The sequence below is a fragment of the Physeter macrocephalus genome, chromosome 20 (assembly GCF_002837175.3).
Source record: "Physeter macrocephalus isolate SW-GA chromosome 20, ASM283717v5, whole genome shotgun sequence".
NCBI classification, from domain to species: Eukaryota; Metazoa; Chordata; class Mammalia; order Artiodactyla; family Physeteridae; genus Physeter; species Physeter macrocephalus.
In genome coordinates, this window is record NC_041233.1 from 27,848,134 (window position 1) to 27,875,437 (window position 27,304).

Consider the following 27,304-nt stretch of genomic DNA (forward strand, 5'->3'; position numbering starts at 1 on the left):
TCTTTGATTTCTTCAGTGATCTCTTGGTTAATTAGTAGTTTATTGTTTAGCTTCCATGTGTTTGTATTTTTTACAGATTTTTTTCCTGTAATTGATACTAGTCTCATAGTGTTGTGGTCAGAAAAGATACTTGATATGATTTCAGTTTTCTTAAATTTACCAAGGCTTGATTTGTGACAGAAGACATGATCTATCCTGGAGAATGTTCCACGCACACTTGAGAAGAAAGTGTATTCTGTTATTTTTGGTTAGAATGTCATATAAATATCAGTTAAGTCCATCTTGTTTAGTGTATCTTTAAAGCTGTGTTTCCTTATTTATTTTCATTTTGGGTGATCTGTCCTTTGGTGAAAGTGGGTTGTTAAAATCCCCTACTATGATTGTGTGACTGTTCGTTTCCCCTTTTATGGCTGTTAGCATTTGCCTTACGTATTGAGGTGCCTCTATGTTGGGTACATAAATATTTACAATTGTTGTATCTTCTTCTTGGATTGATCCCTTGATCATTATGTAGTGTCCTTCTTTGTCTCTCGTAATAGTCTTTATTTTAAAGTCTGTTTTGTCTGATATGAGAATTGCTACTCCAGCTTTCTTTTGATTTCCATTTGCAAGGAATATCTTTTTCCATCCCCTCCCTTTCAGTCTGTATGTGTCCCTAGCTCTGAAGTGGGTCTCTTGTAGACAGCATATATACGGGTCTTGTTTTTGTATCCATTCAGCCAGTCTGTGTTAGCTTTTGCTTGTCTGTAACGGTTTTAATTTCTCCGTTAAATCTGAATGACATCCTTGCTGGGTAGAGTAATCTTGGTTGTAGGTTTTTACCTTTCATCACTTTAAATATGTCTTGCCACTCCCCTCTGGCTTGCCGAGTTTCTGGTGAAAGATCAGCTCTTAACCTATGGGGATTCCCTTGCATGTTATTTCTCCCTTGCTGCTTTTAATGTTTTTTTCTTTGTATTTAATTTTTGATAGTTTGATTAATATGTGTCTTGGCATGTGTCTCCTTGGTTTTACCCTGTATGGGATTCTCTGTGCTTCCTGGACTTGATTGCCTATTTCCTTTCCCATATTAGGGAAGTTTTCTACTATAATCTCTTCAAATATTTTCTCAGTCCCTTTCTTTTGTCTTCTTCTTCTGGGACCCCTATAATTCGCATGTTGGTGTGCTTAATGTTGTCCCAGCGGTTTCTGAGACTGTCCTCAATTCTTTTCATTCTTTTTTCTTTATTCTGCTCTGCGGTAGTTATTTCCATTATTTTATCTTCCAGGTCACTTATCCGTTCTTCTGCCTCAGTTATTCTGCTACGGATTCCTTCTAGAGAATTTTAAATTTCACTTATTGTGTAGGTCATCCTTGTTTGTTTGCTCTTTCGTACTTCTAGGTCCTTGTTAAACGTTTCTTGTATTTTCTCTATTCTATTTCCAAGATTTTGAATCATCTTTACTATGATTAGTCTGAATTCTTTTCATGTAGGCTGCCTATTTCCTCTTCATTTGTTTGGTCTGGTGGGTTTTTACCGTGATCCTTCATCTGCTGTGTTTTTCACTGTCTTATTTTGCTTAACCTACTGTTTTGGGAATCTCCTTTTCACAGGCTGCAGGTTCAGATTTCCCATTGTTTTTGGTCTCTGCTCCCAGTGGGTGAGGTTGATTCAGTGGGTTGTGTAGGATTCCTGGTGGAGGGGGCTGGTGCCTGTGTTCTGGTGGATGAGGCCGGATCTTATCTTTCTGGTGGGCAGAACCGCTTCCAGTGGTGTGTTTGGGGCTGTCTGTGACCTTATTATGATTTTAGGCAGCCTCTCTGCCAGTAGGTGGGGTTCTGTTTCTGTCTTGTTGTTTGGCATGGGTCATTCAGGCGTGGAGCTTGCTGGTCATTGAATGGAGCTGGGTCTTAGCGCTGAGATAGAGATCTCTGGGAGAGCTTTTGCTGTTTGATATTACGTGGAGCCAGGAGGTCTCTGGTGGACCAATGTCCTGAACTCGGCTCTCCCACCTCAGAGGCAGAGGCCCGACACCTGGCAAGAGCACCAACACCCTGTCAGCCACACGGCTCAGAAGAAAAGGGAGGAAAAAAGAAAGAAAGAAAGAAGAGAGCAACCAAAGCAAATAAACAAATCCACCTATGATAACCAGTGCTAAATCTATACTAAAAAAAAAACAAACACAAAAACAAAAAACGGACAGACAGAACCCTAGGACAAATGGTAAAAGCAAAGCTATATAGACAAAATCACACAAAGAAGCATACACATACACACTCACAAAAAGAGAAAATGAAAAATATATATATATTTTTTTAAATAGGAAGAGAGCAACCAAGTCAATAAACAAATCTACCAATCATCATAAACTCTAAATACTAAACTAAGATAAACATAACACCAAAACCAAATTAGGTGCAGAAAGCAAACCCAAAGTCCACTGCCTGAATTTTGGGGTGATTCGTTGTCTATTCAGGTATTCCACAGATGCAGGGTACATCAAGTTGATTGTGGATATTTAATCTGCTGCTCCTGAGGCTGCTGGGAGAAATTTCCCTTTCTCTTCTTTGTTTGCACAGCTCCCGGGGTTCAGCTTTGGATTTGGACCCGCCTCTGCGTGTAGGTCGCCCTCTGGAGTCTATTCTTCACCCAGACAGGAGGGGGTTAAAGGAGCGGCTGATGTGGGGGCTCCGGCTCACTCAGGCCGGGGGTAGGGAGGGGTACCGATGCGGGGCGAGCCCGCGGCGGCAGAGGCCGGCGCGACGTTGCACCAGCCTGAGGCGTGCTGTGTGTTCTCCCTGGGAAGCTGTCCCTGGATCACGGGACCCTGGCAGTGGCGGGCTGCACAGGCTCCCGGGAGGGGAGGTGTGGTTAGTGACCTGTGCTTGCACACAGGCTTCTTGGTGGCTGCCGTAGCAGCCTTGGCGTCTCATGCCCGTGTCTGGGGTCTTCGCTGATAGCTGCGGCTCGCGCCCGTTTCTGGAGCTCGTTTAGGTGGTGCTCTAAATCCCATCTCCTCACACAACCAGAAACAATGGTCTCTTGCCTCTTAGGCAGGTCCAGACTTTTTCCCGGACTCCCTCCTGGCTAGCTGTGGCACACTAGCCCCCTTCATGCTGTGTTCACGCACCAACCCCAGTTCTCTCCCTGGGATCCGACCTGTGAAGCCCGCCTCAGCTCCCAGCCCCCGCCCGCCCCGGCGGGTGAGCAGACAAGCCTCTCGGGCTGGTGAGTGCTGGTCGGCTCCGATCCTCTGTGCGGGAATCTCTCCGCTTTGACGGGCTGGTGAGTGCTGGCCGGCTCCGATCCTCTGTGCGGGAATCTCTCCGCTTTGACCTCCGCACCCGTGTTGCTGCGCTCTCCTCCGTGGCTCCGAAGCTTTCCCCCACCCCCAGCCCACCCCACCCCACCCCGTCTCCACCAGTGAAGGGGCTTCCCAGTGTGTGGAAACTTTTCCTCCTTCACGTCTCCCTCCCAGAGGTGCAGGTCCCATCCCTATTCTTTTGTCTCTGTTTTGTCTTTTTTCTTTTGCCCTATCCAGGTACGTGGGGAGTTTCTTGCCTTTTGGGAGGTCTGAGGTCTTCTGCCAGCCTTCAGTAGGTGTTCTGTAGGAGTTGTTCCACATGTAGATGTATTTCTGATGTATTTGTGGGGAGGAAGGTGATCTCCATGTCTCACTTCTCCACCATTTTGAAGGTCTCCTCAAGTTTTTCACTATTAACATCGTGTATTTATAAATATTCTCATGGGAGGATGCATGCATATTTCATATGCCATGCTGGATGTGCTTTCTATACAGGTTGTCAGGAGGCAAAATACAGGCACACATGAAATGTTCAACTAGATCATATGCAACTCAGTTAAAAATACTGAGATGACAGACTCTAATAGTGATTCACTGTACAATTGCTAATAGACTGTACCTTGTCTGTTATGCCCATATTGTGTTGCCACTGAGTCAAATTAAAGGATGAAGAAAGTTAGATGTGTGTGTGTCACTTTAAATTGAAGCCTGCTTCAATATGCTATCGAGCATAATAAAAGAATACCTATATACCATCTTCTGTTGGCATGGTAATGTATTAAGCTAAGATAAATGTGGCAGCCATCTGAAGCAGGAACTAGTGATGGCCAGAGCAGCAGTTAACAAGCTGGGGACCTGACATGTATCAGGTTTTGAGAGACTGAGAAAACAGTAACAGTCCTGTTGATCAAGATGTGATGAGGGTTTTTTTTTTTTAAAAAAGTTCATTGGGTCTTGCTAACCCCACACCTAAAAGAAAGAGTCACTTTTTGTATTAGCAGTGGTTGCAGTGATGGGAAGATTGGACCTCCTTATCCATACCTCTCCTTATGCCACCACCCCACCTGTGTCATCTCAGGATAACTACCAGATGCCTTAAGGTACTCAATGAAGTGTACCTCTTGGCAGAAGGAAAAGAAAATTCAAACTGTGAATTATGTTTCAGAGCTTAAATGATGTGGGTTTGGTTTTTTTTTGTTGTTGTATTTTTTTTTTTTGGTGTTTTGGATTTTTGTTTTGTTTTTGTTTTAGTTTATATCTTGAAAGATTTGTCCTAGTCCATCATTCCAGGCCAGAAGGCTGTCTCATTCAGAGAGCAGGGTAGTACCATCATGCCTCTGCTGGGCCACAACCAAGCCCACTCCTTCCTCGGCAGACTCTTAGGCCACGAGCCTGGTAAAAAGGAGTTTGCATTCAGTGCCCCAGCGCTGCCCCATCTGTTTCCTTTTCTGTCCCTCTCTCTCCCATTCCATTCTGAGTGGTCTCCATTCCTCTCTTTTTCTTCATGCTGTGTATTTACTTATTTGTAATGAGCATCCACTGAGGTACCCAACCTCCCATTCTACCCCTGAGATACACCTCCTAAAATTTTGTTAGGAGATTGGGGCCATACGACATTTCTGGAGAGAATATATATATCTGCCTATATGAGCCCCGAGGCAACTATGACATGGACTGAAATGAACTGGTCAGTGAGTATCAAATTGATTGTGTGTACATCTAAGTGATCCTGACACAGTCGTGTGTGCATGTCTATCACAGTCTGGGGAGCATAGAGAGCAGTGACCTCTCTGCAGGTGAAGACATTTAACAGGGGCCAGATCGACCCTCTGCTCCCTCAACCCCAGTCATGGATAAGTAGATATCCCGATAAACCCTTCTCTACAACTGTATTCAGGAGGATTTGATAGTAATAAATTACCTTTCCTGCATACACATGTGCATGTTATTAGGAGTCCCGTGGTGATCAGATAGATTAATAAGAATGCCACAGTAGTGGAATTTGGAACCTCTTTAGCAGCCATTGGGACCTTCCAGTTCCTCTCAAAACCATCCGCAGAAGCAGTCACACATGTGATCCCTATAAAGAGCTGGGTTTTATCTTGGACAAAACCCCATCATTAACTTGTACATGTTTATTTTTCTCATGCAGCAACAGAAACATGAGGTCGGTCCAGCCTGAGGCAGTTTCTCCAAGAGAAGATGGAGGAAGGACTGCTAAGTGACTGGAAGTCTGACTTGCCTTTCATGTCAGAAGATGACTTCATCTTTTGGAAACAACACCCTCTGTGGTACCTCAGTGGGATCGTTAGTGGTGAGTGAGCCTCTCCTGGACTGGGTGAAAGCTCTGTTACGTTTACCTGGCCCCGAGCTGCCTCTTCAGCATCACCTCCTTTCCCTCACCAGCTTTACATTTCCGGTTCCAGCCAACACCTCCATTTCCCCAAGTGGCAGCTGCCTATTGCCTCCAGATTTGTGGACATTCTCTCCTCCTGCATCTTCACCTGGGAACCTCTCAGTGATAGTCTAGGTCTAGGTCTCAGCTTCTGTTCTCTCTGCGTACGGTACTATCTCTAACCCAGTAGTCCTCAAAGTGTGAGCCCCAGACCAGCAACACTGACATTGTGTGAGAGCTTATTAGAAATGCAAATTCGTGTGAGCCTGTCTTGCTTATCTTTTTGAGAGCATGGAAACAAATAACCATGCAGTTACCTTTCATCGTGAGGTCTTATCCATCAGACCCGTTGTCCTTTTGAGCCGAGATTGCGCCTGTTCTTGGTTGTGTCCTTTGTGCCCAGGTGTTGTTGCTGGGGGAGGTTCCGAGCCTGGCTGATGGGGAGCTCAGTAAGTGTCTCTTGAATGAATGAATGAATGATACAAACGTAATTGGGAGGCAGAATCATAAGGTGGTCCAATGCCTACACTCTGTAGCCAGATTGCCTCAGAGCAAATCCTGGCTCCTGTATTCCTGGTTCTGTGGCCCTAGACAGTTACTCAGTCTCTATGCTTGCCAGCAAAATAAGCACGGTAATGGCCCCAATTGTGTAGGCCCGGCATGTGGATTCGATGCAGTAATACTGATAAGTACTTTAACAATGCATGGCATCTAGTGAGCACCCACTATTATGAGTATTAAAAAGGACTTTAATTATGACATATTCCAGTAGCCAGAAGGATTTCATTGGATTTCCCCAAAGAATACTTGGGATTAGAGTCTGGAATATACATATAGACAGTCTGTGACTTCCGATGGTTCGACTTACGATTTTGCAGTGTTACGATGACGTGAAAGCGCTGTACATTCAGTAGAAACTGTACTTTGAATTTTTCATTTTAATCTTTTCCTGGGCAAGTGATATGCGTTGCAAGACTGTCTCATGATGCTGGGAGTGGCAGCCACAGCTCGCCGTCAGCCCTGACTGACAACCAACATACAACTACTCAGTACCCAGGCAGCCATTGTGGTTTTCATTTTCATTGCAGTATTCAATAAATTACACGACAGATTCAACACTTGATTATAAAATAGGCTTTGTGTTAGATGATGTTGCCCAACGGTAGGCTAATGTAAGTGTTCCGAGCATGTTTAAGGGGGGCTAGGCTAAGTTGTGATGTTTGGTAGGTTAGAGGAACTAAATGCATTTCCATTTATGATGTACTCAACTCATGATGAACTTATTGGGACATAACCCCATCATAAGTCAAGGGAGAGCTTGACTTATGATTATATATATAATCTTCTGATTCTGTTTCTTGGCACTTTACAACACAGTGTCTAGAGAAGAGCTTTATTTGGTGATGTCGTCTTCCATCCAATTAACAGTGTTTATAAATTTGAAGCAGAGTTGAGGAGAATAGGATTTCCTGAAGAGTCTCTCACTACTCCCTTCACACCTCTCCTTTTGCTCAGCCCCCTTCTTCTTTTTTTCTCGTTTTCCTTCTATTTCCTTTTTCCCTGTTTCCCCTTTTCCTTTCTTGCTTTCTTTCTATCCGTCTCTCTCCTCTCTCTGCCCGCCCTTCTTCTTGTCCCACACTAATGACTTCCTCCTTTCTCTTCCTCTCTCTCCCCCAGATGCTTCTGGATCTATCACACTAGTTTCTGCCAAAACTCTTAAATGCCACAAAGAGTCTGAGATATTATAAATGACTCTTAACAGCGCATGGTTTTTAGCCCAAATGAACATGCTAGGAAGGTTCCAGGGAACAGAAACATTAATGCAAATGAAGTCCTCAAAGTTATTTTTTCACTGTACCTGAAACTGAGCTTCTTTACTATGCTTTTAGCTGAGAGCATCTTGTTGCAAATTGTCCCCAAAGCAAAGGCAGGAGGGGCTGTGTGGGGGCCACTTGGGTACACCTGGTATCCCAGCCCACCGGCAGAATGCCAGTCTCACCTGCCTTGCAAAGCAGACAGACCGCGGGTTGCTGTGGCTACTGCCTTGCATCAGATGCTTCAACCACCCCTGCAGCTTGGAGGGCGCCTATAAGGGAAAGAGTCCATGGTCCCCCTGTGTTCAGAGGCTGGGTCTGGCCCTCACAGGTACTGAGGAGAGGATTCTGACGTTTAGTGGGAGGTTGGACAAGATTACCTCAGAGATTCCTGCAAAGTGGAGATTCTGTGATCATGTCAATTCTTGACCTCCAAACTCTTGCTGGAGGGAACTGGAATTCTGCTGTATTGTGGGTCACCTCACCTCACCCCTCTAACCACGGAGGCCCTTCTTAATGGTCAGCATCCTCTCAGCCCTCTGACAGTCAAACGAATCTCCTCTGCGTTCCACCTTAACCCTGTACTCTTGCTCAAGTATAAACAATAAGTCAAACACCTCCCTCTGAAGTGGCCAAGAAGATGGGGCTTTGCCCACCCCGGCCAGCTGATGGTGGCTTATCAGCTCAGACAGGGTGTGGCTCGATACAGGAGGGAAGTGATGGTGACAATGGACCATGCCCTTCCTCGCCTCCCCTCTCAGCAGAGAAGCCCTCTCCTCCTCCTGGGGATGCATCCTCTTCCCTTTTTAAAAGCCAGACCACATTTATACCCCCTTGTCTCTCCCAGCCAAACAGGTGACTCCTGCCAGGGCAGGGAGAGAAAAAGGCCATTGTCTGCGTCTACCTCTGGCTCCCCTTCATTTCAATGAGCTCACGCGTTCGCTCTTCATGTCACTGAAAATGTTATTTATTGATCCTGCTGACAGCAGCAGTAAATAGAGCCCGGGCTGTTTTACATCGCTGATGAGAAGGCAGGCTCCATAACTCATCAGGCCCAATCTGATTCTACATCAGTCCTCTTCCCCTTTTTTCTCTTCTGTATCTCATTGCAGAAACAGGAATTAATACACGTGGACGGAAGAGAAATGAGTTTGGCTGCTCTTAGGGCTTTTGTGGGAAAGCGGGCATCCTCAGTGGCTCCTTAAGAAAAATTGACGGAGGGTCAGCCCAGTTGCTGTCTGCAGGCACGCCCTCACCCTCGCTGAGGACCATTAGCTGTGCCCCGATGGTCGTGGGCTGTGGGGTCATCATCACACATGTGGGCTGAAGCTGAGATTTGGGGATTACTCTAGAGATAGCCCTCAAGCATTCTTTTGAATCTCGGTGTACAGCTCTGGGCCAGGGGTGGCCTGAACTGTAAGAAAAAACGGTGCATTTTCTTGGAATACCTATTTTCCTTTAGATTGAAGAGGAAACGTATATTAAAAGAAACACACATTTTAATGTGTGTTGACCCAAATGAACATGAATTTTAACGGGAAACTTCCAAGAAATTTCGCTTTTGTAATGAGCCCCTTGGAGCTATGCTTCAGACCTCAGTGACGGGCAGTCCCTTTACTCAGGCTTTGGAGCCTTCTCAAATAAAATACTTTCAGAAATGAGCCAACCTACTTATCCTACTCTTCTGAAAGCACCATCCTTAAACAGGGGCCTTGCTTTGTGTTGAACCCACAGCAATAGACAGTGAGTCTACCCCAAGACAAGGGGTATCGAGTGGAATCCATGCTGCATGTAGGGTGGGAACCCTGAGATTATTTTCCAGGCCCATCCCTTTGTTGCTGGACTTCAGGCGTATAGCTCCTTCTCCCCCCAAACTCACTGTTCTCCTCTATTTAATGGGGGTGGTGGTATCTGCCTGCCTGGGCCCTTGTGAGCAATAACTGAGACAAAGAGGGGAACTTTGCTTGTCAATAGTCCCGTACATGGGATTTTTCTCCAGTATTAAAGCACAATCGGCACCAATTTCTGATGGCAGGTACATCATCATCATAGGGGTGCGTGAAAGGACTCCATGTTACAAACTGTCCCACCATGTAAAACACAAGTCTTATCATTATTGAGCACCCACTAGCTGAATTAAGGCCAGGCACGGAGAATACTAGGTGGGACTACAAGATGACTCTGATCTAAGGAACTCCCCGTCTAACTGAGAAAAATTAGACAAATGTCACCAATGTGGCACAGCTAGCAAGCAATAGCTAGATTGTGCAGATGAGCTGTGTGTTCAGACTTTATAATAAAGAAAATAGGACAGTCACAGGGAATCTTTATGGAGGTTTAGTGTATGCTAGGCATTGTCCTAAGGGCTTTACCTGTAGTGATCTCTGCTAACCTTCTAACAAACCTCCAAAATGTATCTTCTTTTATAATTGAAGAATGGAAGCTTAATGAGATGAAGAGCCTTGCCCACGATCCTGTAGTGTTTGCACCAGATTTGACTTGAAAGCCTCTGACTTAAAAGGCTTTCCCAGGGAGCTGTGACCACGTGGGGCAGGGGTGCATGAATGTTGCCAAGGAAGTCCGATTGTCTTCACTTCTTATCCCCTGAGCACTAGAGCTCCGGGACCCCTCATTGTGCCTCAGTTTCTTCATTTGCAAACTAAAGTGATTGACTTCGTTGATCCCAATTCTGAGGCTCTAGATACACTTGTGAAAAGGGAAACTAGGCAGATTCAACCTCAGTCTACAAAAGCTTCTGATAGGTTTTGAAGTTTTTATTCCAAATGGAATGAAAAAGGGCATGATACAACCCTAAACTAGGCCTCATTTATCTCGCAGAAGATGATGCCTTTAATTTTGGAAAGATAGAGGTAGGGCAAAAACGGCACAACTCATCCACTGCTTTGAAATACATTTTGAATATATATGTGTGCATGTATGTGTGTGTGTGTGTGTGTGTGTATACCTATATATATTGAAATATAAAATATAGATGTTTGTATATAATATATATGGTATATATGTACATAAGTCTATGTATATGCATACAAACATTTATCATTACTGTCATTGCAATTTTTATTCCCCTGCCTGAATTTTAGGCTGACTCTCCCTCTCCGATACTCAGAGCTTAGAGCTGTGAGTACTGAGACGTCAGGGAATCCCAGCTTTTACTCCTTTATTCGCCACCTTTAGAAGTTGCTGCTGCTTGTTCTCTAGCTATTTCATAGTTCCTAACTTTGCTTAAAAGCATTTCTGATTCCTCACATTGAAAAGTGGATTGCAAATGAAGTTTAATACGGAATGTTTTGTACCAAGAAAACTAATGCCCCATTTTCCCCCCTAATGAATGCCAAAATCATCACAGACTCAAGGCTCATGAATAATGTATATCGTCCAATTAAGTGCAAATGCTGTTCAGTTCTTGCAACTGGTATGTGATGCCAGTTCTGGCCTCAGAATGGGCCCTGTGGGTGGGGATGGGAGAAGGGCTTGAGGAGGGTTGAGGTTGTGTGTGTGGATGTCTGACAGCTAAGCCCCTACAACTTGTAGCGTGCTCATTATGTCCTGGGAGCTAAACTTCCCATGCTCGAGTCCACAGAGAGGTGTTTTTTTCCAACCATATATAGAACTTATCTTAAATTTCTAAATCCTTAGTCTCTAATAGCCTGGGAGCTCTTTGACTGGTCATGTTGTCTTCTGCCTGTAAAACCATCAACTCTACTTGGCCAGCAGACCCCTCTCCCCAAGCTGAACTGCTTCAGGTGGTCAACCTCTGGAGGCTGACCCTCGGAGGGAGATGCAGCAGTGATTCTTTGTACCCAAAGAGTACATTTTATTCTTTTGGCTCCTGATCCAGATGTCCTTCTTCACCAAGAGATCCTGGCAGCCTTTTGACGCTGCTAAACTGGGTGGGATTTTTGGTTTGGGGATTTGTTTTTTGTTTTGTTTTAGCATTTGTTTATTTATTTGCATACAATACTGTGGTCAGGAACTTGTTACTTCTCCAGGGAAACTGTTTGCAATGCATCACTGAGGCGACAACTTAACAATTCACACTGATCATTCCCTGTGGTCTGCCATGACAGTGATGCTTTCATGTATCAAGAGCATGAATTGGGTGTGTTCTTTATCTTCCACTGCCAAAAACACAGAGCCAGGAGGACATGATATCAAGTCACTGCTTTCACACACCTGGTAAAGGTGGTCATTTCACATATCTGGGCCTCAGTTCCCTCATCAGGAACAGAGATGGTAACTAACGATTGTTTTATCCAGGTGGGTGTATAAACTAAAAGCGGTATTATCTGTAAATCCTGAAGCCTTGTGCAAATGTTTGTAATTGCCCTCTTGGCTCTGAGTGTATAGACATTTTCACTTGCAGCTTCACGACTGGACATGACAAATGTCTACGCCTTGGGCTTGCCCAAGCCTGATTAATGTTGTTCATAAAAATATTCATCCATCAGGGTTTGCATCTGTAGCATTTAGTTGTGTCAAATATCAGAGCCAGCCAGCGGTTTCTTAGAATTACACCGCCTAATAATGAATGCTGGAGACAGAATGTTTTTCAGCCTAAAATCTCTTCTTACAACTCAGTGCTGATGAGTACTGCCCTACATTTCTCGATGGATCCAATTTAACACCAGACGAAGCAGTGACTCAGACTAACTTAAATATCTCAAGATGAGTTTCACCTTTTCCTCTGAGGCCGTATCAGTTCAATTGCATAAGTGCAAATTTATTGAAAGTGGTTTGGTGCTTAGCTTTTCTCTATTGGCAGTAATGGACTTTAAATTTATAGCAGGCTGATGAATTTCAGATAAGAGAACCATTACCTTACAAAAACATTAAGGAAAAATATATAACTACAATTGCTGAACCTCAAATGCGTATTGTTTGAATGAGGGGAGATGGATGAGGTAGGCTGACATTTGCAAATGCAATTCCTTTCCATCCTCATGGTGCTAGCCCAGGAGTTTGAAAGCATGGCATATTCCAGAAAGGGCTCGGGATAGTTAGGCATTACAAGTGCATTATAACAAAATAGCAGGAGGAGGATATGATGTAGAGGTGACGGATTTTTCCTTCTCTTAATTAATATAATTGAAGGTGTCTTGGCAATGGAGCAAGGCTGTCATAGGGCTTGGGTGGTTCATTTGGTACCTGTGACGTCCTTTCCCATATGTTATTTTCCCTTTATACATGGCTTTGTCTTCCCACAGGGTGGGACTCTGGCATTGTGTAGACTAAAATGAAGGATGCCCAGTACAACTGTGAGGTCCAAAGAGGCCTAGGCTTCTCCACTTTCTTGGGGCTTCTGGTATATTGGGTGGGGGGGAAGGAGTGAAATTGAAACAGTTATATTTTAAAATATTTTGTTATATTTTTAAATATGCTGAACAAATGTACTCTTTAACTTACAAAAATGCAATATAGTTTTGCTACACATAAGATAATCACAGAATTGATAAAATAGGGGTTATAGACAGTATTTTTCCACAATGGAACACAAGTGTTGGGTTGTGTGATGAACTTTATTTTCTCCCCAGTTCTGTCACGCATCTTAGCAATTGTATGAATAACCTCGTTTGGAGATAAAGTCTCTATTTTAAAGTTTATTTTTATTGAAGTGTAGTTGATTTACAATGTTTCAGGTGAGCCAAGGGACTCAGCCACACACACACACATTCTTTTTCAGATTCTTTTCCATTATAGTTTCTTACAAGATACTGAATATAGTTTCCTGTGCCATACAGTAGGTCCTTGTTGTTTATCTGTTTTATAAATAGTAGCGTGTATCTGTTAATCCCAGATTCCTAATGTGTCCCTTCGCTGCTTTCCCCTTTGGTAACCATAAGTTTGTTGTCTGTGTCTGTGAGTCTGTTTCTGTTTTGTAAGTAAGTTAATTTGTATCATATTTTTTCTAGATCCCACATATAAGTGACATCATATGATATGTCTTTTTCTGTCTGACTTACTTCACTTAGTATGGAGGTAGCGTCTTAACATGAGATCCTCGGTGGGTTTGTGTGTCAAATAGCCTTTCTGCTTTTCCATTTCCATCCCATTCCCCTATAGGACATAGCTTTCCAAAAAGTTTCATTCTTGGGCAAGTTACTTATGTTTCTGGCTCTTGTTCTCCTTCTCCACAAAATGCATGTGTGTCTGCGGCAGGGGTAGAGAGGTAGGGGATTCCCAGCACCACTCTGGTCCAAGATGAGACTCCAAATTTCCCCAGGATGCGAGGCATTTTCCCTGCTTTTGAAGAGAAAAGTCGCTTCACCCAGCCTCCAGGAAGACCCCTCTTGGGGTGGTTTCGCTGTGGTCTGGTTTCTCTGTGGTCCTCTGCGAGGCATTTTCCCTGCTTTTGAAGAGAAAAGTCGCTTCACCCAGCCTCCAGGAAGACCCCTCTTGGGGTGGTTTCGCTGTGGTCTGGTTTCTCTGTGGTCCTCTGTCAGTCCAAGGCTGCTTCTCTGCAGCTGATGCTGTGCAGGGGGAACCAGCCACATCTGGCCCTGAGCATGAGAAGAAATGGAGGAAAAAGACATTTCATTTCTACGAATCCCCTGACCCTCCTGAGAAGGGAGTGGGCTGACAGATGAGCCATGAAAACTGCCTGTCATTTTATTTATTTATTTATTTTATTATAGTTGATATACAATGTTGTATTAGTTTCAGGTGTACAGCAAAGCGATTCAGTTATGTAGATAGATAGGTAGATAGATATTAGATAGATATTTTTTCAAGTTCTTTTCCCTTACAGATTATTACAAGATATTGAATATATTTCCCTGTGCTATACAGTAGGTCCTTGTTGATTATTTTATACATAGTAGTGTGTATATATGCTAATCCCAAACTCCTAATTTATCCCTCCCCACGCCCCCTTCCCCCTTTGGTAACCGTAAGTTTGTTTTCTATGTCTATGAGTCTATTTCTGCTTTGTAAATAAGTTCATTTGCATCATTTTTTTAGATTCTACATATAAGTGATATCAGATGAGATTTGTCTTTGTCTGGCTCACTTCAGTTAGTTAGTATGATAATCTCTAGGTTCATCCATGTTGCTGCAAATGGCATTATTTCTTTCATTTTTATGGCTGAGTAATATTCCATTGTATATATGTACCACATCTTCTTTATCCATTCATCTGTCAGTGGACATTTTGCTTGCTTCCACGTCTTGGCTATCGTAAATAGTGCTGCTAGGAACGTTGGGGTGCATGTATCTTTTTGAATTCGAGTTTTCGTCTTTTCCAGATTGGAACTGCAGAACATACGGTAATGCTATTTTTAGTTTTTTAAGGAAACACATACTGTTCTCCATGGTGGCTAAACCAATTTACATTCCCACCAACAGTGTTAGGAGGGTTCCCTTTTCTCCACACCCTCCCCAGCATGTCTTATTTGTAGACTTGGGTGATTCTGACTGGTGATACCTCATTATAGTTTAGATTTGCATTTCTCTAATAATTAGCGATGTTGAGCATTTTTTCATGTGTCTGTGGGCCTTCTGTATGTCTTCTTTGGAGAAATGTCTATTTAGATCTTCTGCCCATTTTTTTGATTGGGTTATTTGTTTTTTTTTGGATATGGAGCTGTATGAGCTGTTTGTATATTTTGGAAATTAATCCCTTGTTGGTCACATTGTATGCAAATATTTTCTCCCATTCCATAGATGGTCTTTTTGTTTTAGCAATGGTTTCCTGTGCTGTGCCAAAGCTTTTAAGTTTCATTAAGTCCCATTTGTTTCTGTTGATGGATATTTAGGTTGCTTCCATGTCTTGGCTATTGTAAATAGTGCTGCAAAGAACATTGGGGTGCATGTAGCTTTTCGAATTATAGTTTTCTCCTGTGTCGTTTTAGACACTGCTCCCCTGGCCTTTGTCCCAGCACTGCAGGCAGGGAATGGAAGTCCACTGAAACTGCCTTGCACATGGAGGGTTCTTCCTGTGTGGCTTGCAGTCTGTCCTAGGACACCAGAAGCAGCCCAACACTTAAAACGCAGTTAGCTTTCAGAGAGGATCTTCAGTTTTCTATAAATAATGCCAGAGGGATTTGTGTAGAATGAGACATTAGTTTTGTAGTTATACACACAGCAAATTTGAAAGAAAGGGGGCTGAATTCAGTTGGCTGGTGGTTTATTATGAAAAGAACTAGCTATTAATTGAACTCAGCAAAGTTTGAAATTAATTTGGCAAACACATGATGTTTTGCCAGCCCTTTTCTCAGCCAACAAACAGCTTTTGGTGTGGCCCAATCTTGGAAAAGTTGATACTGTCGTTCTGGGCTAAAGCAGCTGACTGTGGTCCCTTGTTATAATAGCCCATTAGAAAAAACGCAGACTAACGTGGCCTTGAGGAGGAAATTGTATTTTAAATGCAAGTTGCAGAACAGTGTCCATAGCTGATCCAAGAACATCAATTATAATTTTAATGTGGAGTCTGTAAGGCTCTATCAGTAACCCCAGGTTGTTTGTTTTTAATGTAAGGACAATGGCACATACCAAAAGAGTAAAATTAAAAGTAACCATAACTATCATATTACATTTTGATTCACAGACAAACATAATTTTGAAAGTGAGAGATAATGAGAGATTATTTAGTTCAGTTTTCTTCTTATTTTACAGATGAAGAAACTGAGACCTATAGAAATGACCCTGCCTTCCCTGGGGTAGAGATTCCAGCCCCATCTCCTCCTTGTAGTGTCTTGCCTTACAGAAATTGACATCATGGAGCTTCATGAATTAGGAAAGACAGATTATTTTTTTGGTCCCATTTTAATTTTTCTCAAAACTCATAAAATATCATTAGAGTGCTGTTTAATTTTTTCTGAAAAGCAGGAAATCGTAAGATTGATAAATAGTTTAATGTGAACCTGATGGCTTGATTAATTAATCACCAAGCTGAGGAACCCACTACAATTCATATGTCAATTCAGACTATTTTCGAGAAATGATTTGAATCAATTGCTAATGAAATTGAGAAATTTAGGAGCTGCTTTCTGACTTGCAAATGACAGGGCTCATATTTAACTCAAGAGACGTGACAGTTAATGACAACATTAAAAAGTGCCATGAATTATTTTCCAGATCATGGGAAAATTACAGCATCTCCCCATTGAAACAGCTCTCAGCTCATCAGCATGAAAATAAACAGCCTTAATCACATGCTAAGAAATCTTCGATGCTGTTTAAAATCTAGGTTCTTTTTCTGAAATAATCAAAGACCATAATCCTCAGGAATAATTGTAATATTTCATAACCTTTTCCTTAATACAGAGTTATAGATGAACCTAGTCTAACTGATATGACTTCTGAAACCCTATGGAAAAAAAAATTGTGGATCATTGTTCATAGATCTAATTACTTTAAATCCTTAAAATAGGTAGAGTTTAATTTTTCTTCCCTGCTTTAATTCATAGGCTGAGGTTTCCAATCCTGTTTATGTATAAAAGGGCTAGCTTTGTACATCTTTCTGTGACTTTTCATTTCCGGCCAGACTCTTTAATTAAGTTACATCTAGATATAACAAGACAGTTATTATGTGTTAATGAAGTATCAGTGGCAAGTGGGAAAGTGCACTGATCAATATTTAATCTAATTAAGGTGTATACAAGGCAATGTTATTACGTAATTAACTCAAAATAGCATAAGTAATACATGCCTGTTTAAATTTTTTTTAATATATTTGTTAAAAATTTTTAGGTCATGCTGTTTTATGGGCTTTCTTGAGAGATACAAAATTAAAATGTTTGTCAAGATGCTACCGGAACAACTATTAAATGTGGCTGTTAATCATCTTAACAGTCTTTAAGGTTCCAGTGCAGTTCTAATAGTCTCACTAAGGATGAAAGATGAATTTGCCACAAACAAGAGTCCACATGTAAAACCTTTCTGGAATGGTCTTTTAATTTTTTTCTTCGAAGTTCTCATGCTGCTTTTCAAGGAGAATGTATGACAGGACTTGGACATGTAAGAAAGTTTGAAATATGTTTACTATTTTTAAGTACATTCTGTAAAGAGGTACATGTTGCTGGGGAGAAAAATATATGGAACTGTAAATATCATGGGGTTACTCTACATATATCTTACGGGAGTTTAATACCACAGCTTCACAAATTCCTGTAGAATTGCCATTTGGGGGGTGAACTTTGGTAGGAGAGTGATTATCTCATACAAAGACCAGAATTGATTGTTATGATTTTCAGAGCTCCAAATATACAAGGTTACAATATGGGAAAACACTTAAATGAGGATGTTGAAGCCCCAAATCCAGCAATAGGCCATTGTGCATAGAAATTAACATGGGTAGTGCTGTGGGATGCACATTTGTACTGAGTATGGTGAAGAACGGGTTCAAGGTTACAAAGTCGAAGCTCTTTTTTAGGGTCATTGCTCACAAAGTTTGCAGTGTCTCATGGTCCCCTAAACCCCACAAGCAAATCTAGCTCTTGAACCAGAGAACCATCTCCTTGAATCTACCCATTCCATGTACAGATAGGTGTGGTTAGAGGCTCTCTGATCCCTGTAGCCGCTGGAACACTGAAAATACAGGGAGAATTTTTATCCAAATGAAGATTGAATGTGGTGGCACAGTGATTTTATTCCAAAGGCTTCCATTGCTTCCCTCCATCCTACCATTTTATTGTGGAAAGAGTATTGGAGTTGCTGGGACAATTTATTGTTCTCCGCCATTCCTGGTACGTATATCTTGCCTAAATGTTGGGATGGCATTTCTATGTTTTTATCTCTGTGAAAGAGGGAGTGAGGGATAACTCATAACTTATGACTCCTCACCTCTCCTGTGCGTGATGATAGCAACAGGGTTGAATCATCATATATTATACACACAACATATTTTTCTTCCTCTCTCTTGAGAAGGGCTGCAAATGCTGAAGATGACAGTTAGGGAAGATGAAAAATCCATAAAAGGATGGAATAAAGATGTTCCAAATAGAAGTAAACTTTTTTTTTTTTTTTTTTTTTTTTTTTAGCCGTACGCGGGCCTCACACTGTTGTGGCCTCTCCCGTTGCGGAGCACAGGCTCCGGACGCGCAGGCTCAGCGGCCATGGCTCACGGGCCCAGCCGCTCCGCGGCATGTGGGATCCTCCCAGACCGGGGCGCGAACCCGGTTCCCCTGCATCGGCAGGCGGACGTGCAACCACTGCGCCACCAGGGAAGACCAGAAGTAAACTTTTAAATACTTCTGTGTGACCGTGTTTGGTAATGAAGCCATTGATACGTGTGTAGCAAGCTAACAAGAAAAGCTGAAAATGATTATCTTCGCCTCTGGGCTTTTTTCACCGTAGTTAGAATTATCTTGAGTCCACAATTCCTGTTGTGCTACAGATCTTTTATAGCTAGGCATCTGTTTTTAGGCCTAAGCAGGGGTTAAGGCAAGTAAGGGCAAGATTCACAATGTCCTTCCTTCTGTAGGCTCACGTCTCATCCCAGTCTTATGGTGGGGCAGGACAATCAGGCTTGGAGTTCGTGGGGTGAGGGGGAGGACTTTACCAGCCCAATCGCAAACTCCCCCTCCCCCATACTGTCTCCCCACAGAAATGAGGAAAAGAGAATACTGGCATTTCTTTACCCTTTTCTTATCAAAACTGAAATGTTAAAGGTTCTTGGCCAATAAAGGAAAAATGGACCTTTAATCTTAAGGAAAAGGAAACAAACCAGTGAAACTAGGCAGTGAAACTAGGAGAGTTTGCTAGTAGTCACTTCTGAATCTGATGTAATGAAAGTATTCCAACTGGCTTCTTATATTATCCTCAGCTCTTAATTCCCAAAGAAAAATAGTTCTTTATTTTCTCTGTCATTCCTGAGCCTTTCTTTTTTATCAGCTTTGTTGAGGTGAACTTTACATAGAAAAAAAAGATCACGAATTTTAAATGTATAACTTTATGAGTTTGGCAAATATGTACAGTCGTTTAATAACAACGGTCAAGATATAGAAAAATTCCATCACGCCCACAAGTTTCCTCCTGCCCCTTTGCAGTCAACATCCTCCCGTGACAGCCATAGGCAACCACTGATGCTTCGTATTTCTGTAATTTTGCCTTTACTAGAATTTTAATCCAGTGGAATCACATAAGATGGTCTTTTGCGTCAGGCTTCTTTTATTAGCATGATGCTGTTGAGATTCATCATGTTGATTATTTCAATAGTTTGTACTTTCATACTGCTGAGTAGTATTCTTTGAATGGATATGCCACAGTATGTTTATTAATTCACCAATTAATATACTTTTGGTTTATTTTCCATTTTTAGCTATGAAGACTGAAGCCCATGTGAACATTTGAGTACAGATCTTTCAACAGACCTATGTTTGCATTTCCTTAGAATAAGTACTCAGAAGTGGGAATGCTGGGCCAGCGGTAAAGGTAAGTGTAAATACTTAGAAACTGCCAAGATGTTTAAAGTGGCTGTATAACTTTGTATTCACACCAGCAATGTCCTGAGAGGTCTAGCTACTTCACATCCTCGCTGAGACTTAGGTTGGTGGTCTTTTTATTTTAGACATTCTATTGGATGTGTAATAGTTTTTCATCTGGTTTTAATTTTCATTTCAAGTCTGTAGAGATGTTTAGCATCTTTTCATTCCTCATTTAGTCATATGCACTCTTTGGTGAATTATCTGTTCAAATGGTTTGCCCTTTTAACAAAGTATTTTTTCTTAATAATCCATTGTAAGAGTGCTTTTTTCTGAATACAAGTCCTTTGTCAGATTTGGTTATTTTGCTTTTTAAAAAAATTTATGTGAGTATATACTATTTACAATGTGTTAGTTTCAGGTGTACAGCAAAGTGATTTATACATTTATATATATTCATTCTTTTTCAGATTCTTTTCCCATATAGGGTATTATAGAATATTGAGCAGAGTTCCCTGTGCTATGCAAGAAGGTCCTTGTTGATTATCTATTTTATATATAGTAGTATGTATATGTTAAGCCCTACCTCCTAATTTATGCTTCCCCCAACTGTTCCCCTTTGGTAACCATAAATTTGTTTTCTAAGTCTTTGAGTCTGTTTCTGTTTTGTAAATAAGTTCATCTGTATCAATTTATAGATTCCACCTCTAAGTGATGTCATGAAATTTATCTTCCTCTGACTTACTTCGCTTAGTATGATAATCTCTAGGTCCGTCCACGTTGTCACAAATGGCATTCTTTCATTCTTTTTTATGGCTGAGTAATATTCTGTTGGATGTATGGGTGTGTGTGTATTATATATATATATATATACACATATATATGTGTATATATATATATATATATATACAATACACACATATGCATACCACATCTTCTTTATCCATTCATCTGTTGATGGACATTTAGGTTGTTTCCATGTCTTGGCTATTGTAAGTAGTGCTGCTAGGAATGTTGGGGTGCATGTATTTTTTTGAATTAGAGTTTTCGTCTTTTCCAGATATATGTCCAGGATTGGAGTTGCAGAATATATGGTAATGCTATTTTTAGTTTTTTAAGGAAACACATACTGTTCTCCATAGTGGCTAAACCAATTTACATTCCCAGTAACAGTGTAAGAGAGTTCCTTTTTCTCCACACCCTCTCCAGCATTTATTATTTGTAGACATTTTGAGGATGGCCATTCTGACTGGTGTGTGGTGGTACCTCATTGTAGTTCTGATTTGCGTTTCTCTAATAATTAGCACTGTTGAGCATCTTTTCATGTGCTTTTTGGCCATTTGTTTGCAGATATTTTCTCCCATTCTGTATGTTGTCTTTTCGTTTTGTTTATGGTTTCCATTGCTGTGCTTTTAAGTTTCATTAGGTCCCATTTGTTTATTTTTGTTTTTATTTCCATTACTCTAGGAGATGGATTGAAAAAGATATTGTTGTGATTTATGTCAAAGAGTACTCTGCCTATGTTTTCCTCTAGGAGTTTTATGGTATCCGGTCTTACATTTAGGTCTTAAATTGATTTCGAGTTTAATTTTGTCTGTGGTGTTAAACAAGGTTCTAATTTCATTCCTTTACATGCAGCTGTCCAGTTTTCCCAGCACCACTTATTGAAGAGGCTGTCTTTTCTCTATTGTATATTCTTGCTTCTTTGTTGTAGATTAATTGACCATAGGTGCATGGGTTTATTTCTGGGCTTTCCATCCTGTTCCATTGATCTATATTTCTGTTTTTGTGCCAGTACCATACTGTCTTGAGTACTGTACCGTTCTAGTATAGTCTGAAGTCAGGGATCCTGATTCCTCCAGCTCTGTCCTTCTTTCACACAATTGCTTTGGCTATGCAGGGTCTTTTATGTCTCCAAACAAATTAAAAATTTTTTGTTCTAGTTCTGTGTAATTGGAAAAGCATTGCATTGAATCTGTAGATTGCTTTGGATAGTGCAGTGATTTTGACCATACTGATTCATCCCATCCAAGAACATGGTATAGTTCTCCATCTCCATCTTTGATTTCTTTCATCAGCATCTTATAGTTTTCTGAGTCCAGGTCTTTTGCCTCCTTAGGTGGTTTATTCCTAAGTATTGTATTCTTTTTGATGTGATGGTAAATGGGATTGTTTGCTTAATTTCTCTTCCTGATCTTTTGTTGTTAGTGTATAGGAATGCACGAGATTTCTGTGTATTAATTTTGTATCCTGCAACATTACCAAATCCATTGATGAGCTCTAGGAGTTTTCTGGTAGCATCTTTAGGATATTCTATGTATAGTATCATGTCGTCTGCAAACAGTGACAGTTTTACTTCTTCTTGTCCAATTTGGATTCCTTTTATTTCTTTCTCTTCTCTGATTGCCATGGCTAGGACTTACAAAACTGTGTTAAATAAAAGTGGCAAGAGAGGACATCCTCAGAGGAAATGCTTGATCTCAGAGGAAATGCTTTCAGCTTTCACCATTGAGTATGATGCTAGCTGTGGGTTTGTCATATATGGCCTTTATTATGTTGAGGTAAGTTCCCTTTATGCCTACTTTCTGGAGGGTTTTTTATCATAAATGGGTGTTGAATTTTGTCAAAAGCTTTTTCTGCATCTGTTGAGATGATCCTATGGTTTTTATTCAATAAATTGATGTGGTGTAATCACACTGATTGATTTGCAGAAGTTGCAAAATTCTTGCATCCCTGGGATGAATCACAGTTGATTATGGTGTAAGATCCTTTTTACTGTATTGTTGGATTCAGTTTGCTTGTATTTTGTTGAGGATTTTTGCGTCTATTTTCATCAGTGATATTGGCCTGTGTTTTTCTTTTTTTGTTATCTTCGTCTGGTTTTCGTATCAAGGTGATTTTGACCTCATAGAATGAGTTTTGGAGTGTTCCTCTGCAGTTTTTTGAAATAGTTTCAGAAGGATAGGTGTTAACTCTTCTCTAAATGTTTGATAGAATTCACCTGTGAAGCCATCTGTCCTGGACTTTTGTTTGTTGGAAGTTTTTCAGTCACAGCTTCAATTTCAGTACTTGTGATTGGTCTGTTGGTATTTTCAATTTCTTCTTGGTTCAGTCTTGAAAAAGTGTACCTTTCTAAGAATTTGTCCATTTCTTCTAGGTTGTCCATGTTATTGACATTTATTTGCTTATAGTAGTCTCTTATGATTCTTTGTATGTCTGTAGTGTCCTTTGTAACTTTTCCTTCTTCATTTCTAATTTTATTGATTTGAGCCCTGTCCCTTTTTTTCCTGATGAGTCTGGCTAAAGGTTTATCAATTTTGTTTACCTTTTCAATGAACCACCTTTTAATTTCATTGATCTTTTCTATTGTTTTCTTTGTCTTTATTTCATTTATTTCTTCTCTGATTTTGTGATTTCCTTTCTACTAACATTGGGTTTTGCTTGTTCTTCTTTCTCTAGCTGATTTAGGTGTAAAGTTAGTTTGTTTACTTGAGATTTTTCTTGTTTCCTGAGGTAAGATTGTATGGCTAGAAACTTCCCTCTTAGAAATGTTTTTGCTGTGTCCCAAAAGTTTTGGATCACCGTGTTTTTGTTTTCATTTATCTCTAGGTATTTTTTGATTCCTCTTTGATTTCTTCAGTGATCCATTGGTTGTTTAGTACCATATTGTTTAGCCTCCACGTGTTTGTGTTTTTCACAGTTATTTTCTTGTAGTTGGTTTCTAATTTTATAGTGTTGTGGTCAGGTAAGATGCTTGATATGATTTCAATTTTCTTAAATTTACCCAGGCTCTTTTTTGTGGCCCAGCATGTGATCTATCCTGGAGAATGTTCCAAGTACACTTGAAAAGAGTGTGTATTCTGATGCTTAAGTTCATCTGGTCTAATGTGTCAGTTAAGGCCTGTGTTTCCTTATTGATTTTCTGTCTGGATGATCTGTCCATTGATGACAGTGGAGTGTTAAAGTCCCCCACTATTATTGTGTTACTGTCAATTTCTCCTTTTATGGCTGTTAGCATTTGCCTTATGTATTGAGGTGCTCCGAGGTTGGGTGCATATATATTTTCAATTGTTATAACTTCTTCTTGGATTGATCCCTTGATCATTATGTATTGTCCCTCTTTGTCTCTTATAACAGTCTTTCTTTTAAAGTCTCTTTGGTCTGATATGAGCATTGCCACTCCAGCTTTCTTCTGATTTCCATTTGCATGGAATAAGTTTTTTCCTCCCCTCATTTTCAGTCTGTATGTGTCCCTAGATCTGAAGTGGGTCTCTTAGAGACAGCATATTTATGGGCCTTATTTTTGTATCCATTCAGCCAGTCTATGTCTTTTGGTTGGAGCATTTAATCCATTTATGACTAAGGTAATTATTGGTATGTATGTTCATAGTGTATTTTGTTAACTGTTTCTGATTTGTTTTTGAAGCTTCTCTTTATGAAACATTTCTTGTACCTTCTTGGTCTGTGACTACATTCTTTTTCCAAGATCCTTGATCATCTTTACTCTTAGTTGTTCTTCTGGGGTATTATCCTGTTCCTTTTTCTGCAACATATTTCTCTGCCATCTCATTTTGTCTAATTTTCTCTGTTTGTGGTCTCTGTTCCTCAGGCTGCAGGATTGCAATTCTTCTTGGTTCTGCTGTCTGCCCCCTGGTGGGTGAGGTTGTTCCAGGAGCTTGTGCAGGCTTCCTGGTGGGAGGGACTGGCTGGTGCCTTCCCATTGGTGGGTGGAGCTAGGTCTTGTCCCTTGGGTGCACAGGGTTGCATCAAGTAGTGTGTTGATAGGCAGCTGTTGGCTCAGGACAACTTCAGGCAGCCTGTCTGCTGATGGGTGGGTTTGTGTTCCCACCCCTTTGGTGGTTTGGGCTGAGGCATCCCAGCACTGGAGCCTGCAGGCTGTTGGGTGGGTCCCCATCTCAGTGCCAAAATGGCAACCTCTGGGAGAGCTCATGCTGATGAGTATTCCCTGGAGCCTCCACCACTGGTGTCCTTGGCCTCACTGTGAACCACTGCTGACCCCCACCTCCACAGGAGACCCTCCAAGACCAGCAGGTAGCTCTGGGCCAGCCTCTAGTGCAGTCACTGTTTTGCCCTGGGTCCCAGTGCACGTGAAACCTTGTGTGCGCTTGCCAAAAGTGGACCTTGTGCCGCTGCTGCACTCAAGCCTCACTGGCCTTCAAAGGCAAATGCTCTGGGGGCTCTTCCTCCTGATGCCAGACCCCCAGGCTGGAGAGCCTGATGTGGGGCTCACTCTCACTCCTGTGGGAGAATCTCTGTGATATAGTTATTTTCCACTTTGTGGGTTGCCCATCTGGTGGGTATGGGATTTGATTATATTGTGAAAGCGCCCCTCCTACCATCTTATTGTGGCTCCTTTGTTTTGGGATATAGCATATCTTTTTTGGTAGGTTCCAGTCTTTTTTGTCAATGGTGGTTCAGCAGTTAGGTGTGATTTTGGTGTTTTCAAAAGAGGAGGTGAGCTCAAGTCCTTCTATTCTGCCATCTTGTGTCCTCCTCTTGTTATTTTTTTATTTATTAACATCTTTATTGGAGTATAATTGCTTTACAATGGTGTGTTACTTTCTGCTTTAACACGAAGTGAATCAGTTATACATATGTTCCCATATCTCTTCCCTCTTGCGTCTCCCTCCCTCCCCCCCCTCTCCCTCCTACCATCTTATTGTGGCTCCTTTGTTTTGGGATATAGCATATCTTTTTTGGTAGGTTCCAGTCTTTTTTGTCAATGGTGGTTCAGCAGTTAGGTGTGATTTTGGTGTTTTCAAAAGAGGAGGTGAGCTCAAGTCCTTCTATTCTGCCATCTTGTGTCCTCCTCTTGTTATTTTTTTATTTATTAACATCTTTATTGGAGTATAATTGCTTTACAATGGTGTGTTACTTTCTGCTTTAACACGAAGTGAATCAGTTATACATATGTTCCCATATCTCTTCCCTCTTGCGTCTCCCTCCCTCCCACCCCTCTAGGTGGTCACAAATCACTGAGCTGATCTCCCTGTGCTATGCGGCTGCTTCCCACTAGCTATCTATTTTACGTTTGGTAGTGTATATATGTCCATGCCACTCTCTCCCTTTGTCCCAGCTTGCCCTTCCCCCTCCCCATATCCTCAAGTCCATTCTCTAGTAGGTCTGTGTCTTTATTCCCGTCCTACGCCTAGGTTCTTCATGAGCTTTTTTTTTTTTCTTCTCTTAGATTCCATATATATGTGTTACCATACAGTATTTGGTTTTCTCTTTCTGACTTACTTCACTCTGTATGACAGACTCTAGGTCCATCCACCTCACTACAAATATCTCAATTTCATATCTCAATTTCGTTTCTTTTTATGGCTAATATTCCATTGTATATATGTGCCACATCTTCTTGATCCATTCATCTGTTGATGGACACTTAGGTTGCTTCCATGTCCTGGCTATTGTAAATAGAGCTGCAATGAACATTTTGGTACATGACTCTTTTTGAATTATGGTTTTCTCAGGGTATATGCCCAGTAATGGGATTGCTGGGTCGTATGGTAGTTCTATTTTTAGCTTTTTAAGGAACCTCCATACTGTTCTCCATAGTGGCTGTATCAATTTACATTCCCACCAGCAGTGCAAGAGGGTTCCCTTTTCTCCACACCCTCTCCAGCATTTATTGTTTGTAGATTTTTTGATGATGGCCATTCTGACTGGTTTGAGATGACATCTCATTGGAGTTTTGATTTGCATTTCTCTAATGATGTTGCGCATTCTTTCATGTGTTTGTTGGCAATCTGTATATCTTCTTTGGAGAAACGTTCTTCTTTGGAGAAATGTCTGTAAATGTCTGTTTAGGTGGTCTGCCCATTTTTGGATTGGCTTGTTTGAGCTGCATGAGCTGCTTGTAACTCTTTGAGATTGATCCTTTGTCAGTTGCTTCATTTTCAAATATTTTCTCCCATTCTGAGGATTGTCTTTTGGTCTTGTTTATGGTTTCCTTTGCTGTGCAAAGGTTTTAAGTTTCATTAGGTCCCATTTGTTTATTGTTGTTTTCATTTCTATTTCTCTAGGAGGTGGGTCAAAAAAGATCTTGCTGTGATTTATGTCATAGAGTGTTCTGCCTATGTTTTCCTCTAAGAGTTTGATAGTGTCTGACTTTACATTTAGGTCCTTAATCCATTTTGAGGTTATTTTTGTGTATGGTGTTAGGAAGTGTTCTAATTTCATACTTTATATGTACCTGTCCAGATTTCCCAGCACCACTTATTGAAGAGGCTGTCTTTTCTCCACTGTATATTCTTGCCACCTTTATCAAAGATAAGGAGACCATATGTGCGTGGGTTTATCTCTGGGCTTTCTATCCTGTTCCATTGATCTATATTACTGTTTTTGTGCCAGTACCATACTGTCTTGATTACTGTAGCTTTGTAGTATAGCCTGAAGTCAGGGAGCCT

The 27,304-nt window shown here is 41.2% G+C and overlaps 1 long non-coding RNA gene across 1 annotated transcript in view; it reads left to right on the forward strand.

Moving 5' to 3' along the window:
• The first annotated feature begins 5,512 nt into the window (after positions 1 to 5,512).
• Positions 5,513 to 27,304, forward strand: part of LOC129391623 (uncharacterized) — an 82,396-nt gene continuing 60,604 nt past the window's right edge. The window contains exons 1-2 of the long non-coding RNA XR_008616064.1: positions 5,513 to 5,599; positions 19,772 to 19,884. This is a non-coding gene — a long non-coding RNA (uncharacterized lncRNA). The remainder of the gene's footprint in view (positions 5,600 to 19,771; positions 19,885 to 27,304) is intronic.